The sequence below is a fragment of the Brachyhypopomus gauderio genome, unplaced genomic scaffold (genome assembly GCF_052324685.1).
Source record: "Brachyhypopomus gauderio isolate BG-103 unplaced genomic scaffold, BGAUD_0.2 sc785, whole genome shotgun sequence".
Classification (NCBI taxonomy): domain Eukaryota; kingdom Metazoa; phylum Chordata; class Actinopteri; order Gymnotiformes; family Hypopomidae; genus Brachyhypopomus; species Brachyhypopomus gauderio.
Window position 1 is genome coordinate 22,153 of NW_027507605.1, and position 8,083 is coordinate 30,235.

Here is an 8,083-nt window from a genome sequence, read left to right on the forward strand (position 1 = left end):
CAGGTCTAATCTGAGTGGTGTGAAACACACATGGCATCAGATAAAAATGAAGTATAAGAATATTGTACAAAGTGGTATGGCTGTACATAACTATATCTTATTCTTAAAATATATTCTAAAATATATTTATTTACAGTAAAAATGAAATAATGAAACATAACAGTGAATTTGACTGTAATGTATATTAAAAGGTTACAGGGTGGATGGTGGGGTGGGTGGTGGTGCATGATTTAATGTGGAAAGCAGTGATTGCAGATGGAGTCTCTGACAACTCCACCATCTCTGTTGTCACCCACATGCATGTAAGGTTCCTCATCTGTGGGCATGTCAGAGATGGTAGACTGTCGCTCTTCCTGGATGGTTGCAATGTTGTTTAATACCACATATGCCATTATTATGTGGCACGCCCTATCAGGGGTTACTCTGAGCCCCTTCAGGCACTTGAACCTGGGCTCAAGGATTCCTAGGGTCATTTAAATTCTTGCCCTGGTTTTGCTGTAGGCCTGATTGTAGCGGGACTGTGGTCCAGGTGCAGGATCTGAATAGGGAGTCATAAGGTAGGCCTATAGGACAGACAGGGATACCCTCTGTCTCCATGAAGGAGGCCATCATAGTGTCCTATAATCACACTAGGGTTTGCAATGATTTAACTATTACACTGCATGTGAATGACTAGCATAACTACCTCAGGCCTACTCTATTCAGATTTGTTGTACAGTGTGGAATCATACATGGATCCTGGCCATCTGGCTTCAACATTTGTGATGAGGTGGGAAGCATCACATATGATCTTGACGGGGAGAACGGTCAGTTCAATTCAATTCAACTTTATTATCATTATGCTGAAACAGGGTTGTACAGCACAATGAAACACTTTTAGGCTAGGCCTCAGTGCAATTACATACTACAAAATATCACAGCAGCAATTACATACAACATAGTGCAGGACAACATAGTGCAAGACGGTCATGGTGCAAGCCAGGCAATAGACATTAAATAAGCAAGGTAAAAAAAATAAAATAGATAACAGTATAAGGTATGAAATATAAAAATATAAGTACAGTATGTACAGTGTGTGTGAGTGGGTGTGAGGTAGGTAAATGGGACAGGGATAAAGTGCATGGTGCCAAAGGGCTGGTGGACTGGTCTCTGGACTGGTGGCAAATCTGAGATATAGTCAGGGGGAGGTAAGTCTATATATGTCCAGTTTGAAGGAAAGTGGCTGGTGACAATAGCTACGTTATTTTTGTTATCATTAAAGATAAGTACATTATTCATTAAGTATTATAAAGGTTAGAAAATAATCCGAAAATGATAGTAGGCCAGTCTATTCGGGGTTTTATAAGGCGTTCCTGACGAAGAGCTCGGCGAATAAACTGAGCTTCAATATCCACATGATCCTCGAGGAAAGGACACGTAATGATGACGTGTTTGTAACTCTGGGTCAGGTCCAAGTTAACCTGCCAGCGAGCAGGTTAGCTTCAGAGCATAAGTTGCTATAGTAACTGACTCAGGTTCTCTTTAAGCTTGGTTTCTGGAACGGAAAACCTCGAGTTTCCGTGAGTTCTGAGTTAATTTACCCGGTTTTCTCGCTTAACCCGCTTCTTGGAATACCCCCCAGTTCTTTAGCATTGTTGTACACAAGGACCAAAACACATTTTAATATATTTAGCCTGACATTTACTACATTTACCATATTGCATTTTCACTGGTACCTAGTGTAGGGAGAGAGGGACTAACTATAGTTAGTAGTTAGAGGAAGTTACAGGAAGTTACAGTTAGAGGAAGATACAGACATGCAGAACCACTATAACCCTGATATTTAATTATAAATAAAAATAAACAAAAATTTAAATACTTTTACGGAGCCCCTGAATGGACATGGTGTAATTTTTTTTTCAGGTAAAAAAGTGGTGAGCACCAGATACTATCAGGTGAGCACCAGATACTATGTGGTGAGCACCAGATACTATCAGGTGAGCACCAGATACTATGTGGTGAGCACCAGATACTATCAGGTGAGCACCAGATACTATGTGGTGAGCACCAGATACTATCAGGTGAGCACCAGATACCATGTGGTGAGCACCCGATACTATCAGGTGAGCACCAGATACTATGTGGTGAGCACCTTCACATACTTCTACTCTGTGCACAGGCTGTGCTCAGAATCTTCCATCATTCCATCATGGAAGAAAACATTTATGACTTTTTAGAGTCCCGACAGGTGGCACAACAACAAATAGAGCGACTTAAAGATGACAAGGTAAGCTTATTTGTTTAGATAGCTATAAAAACCTTAATATGTTACCAATTTATTACTTTCAAAAATATAAATGTAGGTTGGCTTTGCTAGATAATGTTAGCTAGCTAGCTAACTAGCTACCTTAGCCAGCTAGAAGGGTTGCGATAATGTTCAATCAATCAATCAAAGTTTATTTGTATAGCGCTTTTAACAACTCAAGTTGTCGCAAAGCAGCTTTACAGGGTTTACAAGGTTAACAATACTATGGGTCCAGAACCCTAATGAGCAAGCCAAAGGCGACAGTGGCGAGGAAAAACTCCCTATGATGGTGGGGAATAGGAAGAAACCTCGGGAGAACCAAGACTCAAAAGGGAACCCATCCTCCATTGGGCGGCCCGTTAACACACAAATACACAAGTCACACATAATTCACACAATCAGACTAGGTAAAAGGTAGAATTGAAAGTTCTGGGTTTTGATATTGTCACTGTAAATGTCTGTTGATGAATGCCAGGCTTTCATTCCGTGTCGGAGCAGTGATGCTGGTATTGTAGGCTCCGACTGCAGTGTTACTCCCCAGGTGAACCCCGGTATCAGCACATCCACCGGCAGCCAGACCATCCCCCAGGTGCCTGCAGGTGCCTGTATCCAATCGTCTTGGGTAGAGCCATGCAAGAAGATAGATAATACAGACTGAGTGGACATGAATTTAAACCACCGTTGATTTAAATGTACGTAGCTCACGTGCCAGTGATCAGCATGTGGCTCCGGCAGACTAATCTATAGCAGCATAACTAAAGAGAGAGGTTCAGAGGTGACCACAGGCATGAGGGCTCACTGAGACATTGCTTTCCAGTCAAGTCATAGTCACAAATAGAGTGATGCCAAGACACAGCTGGATGACAGCATCAACATCTCAGATCACCAGAAATCTCAACGTCTGGGGGCCCCCAAGCCCCTACACCTTACAAGGGGAATTTTAGCTGAAGGCTTGACTAAACAGGTGAGTCTTAAGTCTAGATTTAAAGATTGGAACTGTGTCAGAGTCTCGGATTGGAGCTGGAAGGCTATTCCATAATTGAGGGGCTTTAAAAGAGAAAGCTCTGCCTCCGGCTGTAGTTTTACTAATTTTTGGAACTACGAGAAATCCAGCATTTTGGGAGCGCAAAGGGCGAGATGGGTTGTAGTAATCAATGAGTTCACTCAGATATTGTGGGGCAAGACCATTTAACGCCTTATAGGTTAACAGGAGAACTTTAAATTCAATGCGATATTTAATCGGCAGCCAGTGTAGTGCAGCGAGAGTGGGACTAATATGATCGAATTTCCTAGCCTTGGTTAGGACTCTAGCTGCGGCATTTTGTACAAGTTGTAGCTTCTTTATGGACTGTTTAGAGCATCCAATTAGAAGACTATTACAGTAGTCCAATCTCGACGAGACAAAAGCATGAACTAGCTTCTCTGCATCAGCTAAAGAAAGTAAGTGTCTCAGCTTGGCAATATTACGTAAATGGAAAAAGGCAGCCTTAGTGACATTGCATACATGTGTGTCAAATGAAAGATCAGAATCAATAGTGACACCTAAACTTTTTGCAGTAGATTTTGGTGTTACTGAAAAACCATCTAGGGTAAGGGGAATATCAGCCCAATTGCTTCTAACAGCTTTAGGCCCAAGAATCAGTACCTCAGTCTTGTCAGAATTTAGTTTAAGAAAATTAGACGCCATCCAGTTTTTAATATCCTGGACGCAGTTCTCAATCTTGAGAGTTGTGGTGGTATCATCTGGATTAGAAGATATATACAACTGAGTATCATCTGCGTAGCAATGGAAGCTAATACCATGCCTACGAATGATAGTGCCCAGTGGTAGCATATATAATGAGAATAATGTTACGTTAGGCTTGGTGAAAGTAGCCTAAATATTAGTGCCCAACAGTTTTTTTTGCAAAAAGAAACCTCCTGTTATGTGCATTTCTCATCATAGATGGCTAGAGTTAGCTAGCGAGCTGACGCTAGCCAACGTTAGCTCTGGGATAATAGCTAAAGTTAGATGAACTTTCCGTTTACTTTTGCCACACTGAAAGAAATAAGTTTAGTGAAATCCAGTGTAGTTCTTGTGGATTGCGGTTCGAGAGAATAGTGTTTTGCAGTAAAGAAAACATGCAACATCAGAACTAGTAAAGAAGGACACTTTTCCTTGTGTTATTTATTAAGTATCATTTCATATTATTTCACTGTTATGATAGCTTTAAGATCTGGCACAGAAACCTCTCCTTAAAACTTGAACCTTTAGAACAATGTTTTTTAAAGTCTTTTTGAAATGAAATATTTGTTTTCATTGCAGATTGACATGAATGTGATCTCTGTCATGATGGATGAAGAGCTTGGAGAATACTTCCCCAGATATGGATCCAGAGCCTTTAGGATTAGCCGAATGTTTTCCTTCTTTACATGCAAACCATGTTCTTGACATTTGGCATGCATCCACCTGTAACCATGGAGCTGACCTGCACTTCTCAATGTTGCTGTAGTTCTTTCGACGAAATAGACCCTTAGTCTTTAAAATGCGTTTTAAATGTCTCTCAGTTATGATGTATCCATGACGACTGGCAAGAATAAATGTTATGTCTTTATATTTTAGACCTAGCTGAAAGTACATTTCAATATGCTCACCAATATCCATGCAGCTTGGGCAAAACTGCAAAGTAGTGCTCATCCGAGTGCAAGAAAATGCTCACCACATAGTATCTGGTGCTCACCTGATAGTATCTGGTGCTCACCACATAGTATCTGGTGCTCACCTGATAGTATCTGGATCTGGTGCTCACCACATAGTATCTGGTGCTCACCACATAGTATCTGGTGCTCACCTGATAGTATCGGGTGCTCACCACATAGTATTGGGTGCTCACCATATAGTATCTGGTGCTCACCTGATAGTATCTGGTGCTCACCTGATAGTATCTGGTGCTCACCACATAGTATCTGGTACTCACCTGATAGTATCGGGTGCTCACCACTTTTTTACCTGAAAAAAAAATTACACCATGTCCCTTCAGGGGCTCCGTATATTTTGATTCTTTTTCCAAGAATTCTTTTTCTAAAGGCACAGCCTAAAGGCTTTCAAGTAGTCAGTCCCAGCCGCCTATGCAAACACTGACCCACATGGCCATGTATCCTCATACAAAGCCACAGGCTCCATTAAAGCCCCAAACACTCACTCGTGGAAGGGTGGAGCCACAGGCTCCTTTCTTGATTTGGAATCACTGTAGATCCAGCCCTTCAAAACTCTCCAGATCCCCTGCTCATTCTGGTGTGCGCTGATCCTACAAAAGGATCTTTAAAAATATTTGTGTGCAACTTCTTCAAAATGCGACATTATTTTGGTTACGTTAAAATGTAACCTCAGAATAGAGTTAAACCAGGGTTGCCAACTTTTCAAGATCACTTGGAGTGAGATTTGAACCTGAGGGGGGTGGCGAGTGTAAATTGGGGGGGGGGGGGGGGGGTGTAAAATAGACACAAATTAAGTATTATATCGCGATCGATCGCCGGTGGTTGGCGCCAGAGCGAACTAGTAACTCATTGAATCATAGATATGGATCACAGGTAAATAAACTAGATTTTTTTTCGGCGTGAGAAATCGGATGTGTGGTGTGTGAGCGTATGAAGACGGTCAAATGCGTGTGTCTCACGCTCAATGCGTGAGAGTTGGCAACCCTGCACTGTAAAAAATCTTTGTTTGCTTATGTTCTGTGAATATAAAAAATTATGTGGGCAAAGCATGAAACATAAAAATTGTTACTCCAAAAACAAAAAACGAGTTGTGCCATCAGCTGCTGCATTTTTACCATTCAACTTAATATTTTGTGTTCAGTGAATGAGCATTATGGTTCTCAGTCAACATGTCAAGTCCAAAGTAAAAAACTGTGTTGGGCGAGCAATAATGGTAGTGGTGAAACTTAAGCCCCCCGCACACAGCGAGCAACTAGCTGAGCAAACGGTCACGCGTGCCCGTTTGCTCAGCTAGTTGCTCGCCGTGTGCGGACGCTTGAGACAGAATTCTCTGCCTCTTGAGCCTGTGAGACATTTATCTAACGTGTTTGATATTTTCTGGCACGCGTGCCCGAAATCTCACCGTGTGCGCTCGGCTGAGCAATTTGGCTCAGCAACTTTTCGTCACCAGCCAATTGGAAGCTCGCTTGGCGTCACATGACACCTCGGCGTTTACGCCGTTAACGGCGATCACTAATCAAAAGTAAAGAAAGAAGTTGAACAGATAATAAATGAGATATAAGATGACAACAACCATGAGATATAAGATAGTTAACATGGCTTATTACATCGAATTTGGCGATAGAATAAAATAATAATTTAATCTATTCGGTGTAGGGTTTAGTGATGGGATTTTCGGCTCTATTTTGAGATGCGGCTCTAATGGCTCTTCTTACTGTGGAGAGCCGGCTCTTTTCGGCTCCCAAACGGCTCCCCATATATATTTTTTACATTATTAATTAATTAATAGCTTAAACCTAATTTTATAACATTTTGTTTCATTATTGACATTGTTAAGTAAAAATGCTGCATAACAATGCTTTATAAATAAAAGTTTTATTATAACCAATTATTAAATTATCACAAAATAGAACGCAATACAGCTTGGCCAATTGCCTGCCGTTTCCACAAAAAAAGTGGAGACTTTTTCTTTCAGTGTTTTCCCACCACATTATTAACTGAAAGCTGCGTGTGATTGGTCAGATGTGTGGAGCACACGCTTGACATGCGGGCAGTTCTTTGCAGTGTTGTCTGAAACGATATGGGTGGTAGTATAAAGAAACACCCCTAAAAAACAGGGAAAAAAAAGGATTTTACCTGACGAAAATTAATATTGCATTGTGCTCCAGGTTTGAAAAGTGCTAAAGTAGGCTAAAGTACTTGAAAATGTAACTGTATTTTGTTTCACAACAAATAGATTTCTGACTGAATCGATGTGATAAAAAAGCGAATAATTTCGAATAATTTCGAGTACATGTATAAATATTTAAGTTTAAGGTGCTGGGAAATATTGAAAATGGCAAGTGACGTACAAGTGCTTGAATTCCACCTTGTAAAGGTGTATGAACCCGGCATACATAACTTTGTTCATTGCGCTGAAGAGGTGCACGACCTCGCTTCGCACGGGGGTCCTCACGCAGGGGCGGAGCCACCGCGATTGCGTCATTTTCGGCGCACGGACCCTCGCGCTGGTCGCGACGCGCCAATTATGCTCTACCACTGGCAGAAACAGAGCAATACGCGCAAGGAGAGGGAGAGACAGCGAGGCACCGAAGGACAAATAAAAACGATGTTGGAAAAAAACTGGCACTGTGGCACTTGCAGAGCACAAGCGCAATACTGAAGGAAAAAGCGGCTCCCAAATAGGATCCTAAAACGGCTCCCATTGTGGAGCCGGTTCCAATCGTTCACTTCAAAGAGCCGGCTCTTAGAGCCGGATCGTTCGCGAACGACACATCACTAGTAGGGTTGCCACCTGTCCCGGTTTTCCTTCTTTTTAATATTAGGTCCCGGCAAAAAAAAATCATTTAATGTCCTGGTTTTCACTAGGTTAGTTCAAACGACTATTTAGACTGTTTCTGCACACTTTAAATGTCTTTTTTTCTCGCTGTGTCCATTTGACACCCCGGTAACATTTTACGCCACCCCCCGCTGTGTGTTTCAAATGCGCTATGTGTTTCATAAAGACATGTTTCACGACACCGAATTGATTAAATGATTATTTTCTTGTTCTATCGCCAAATTCGATGTAATAAGTCATGTTAACTATCTTATATCTCATGG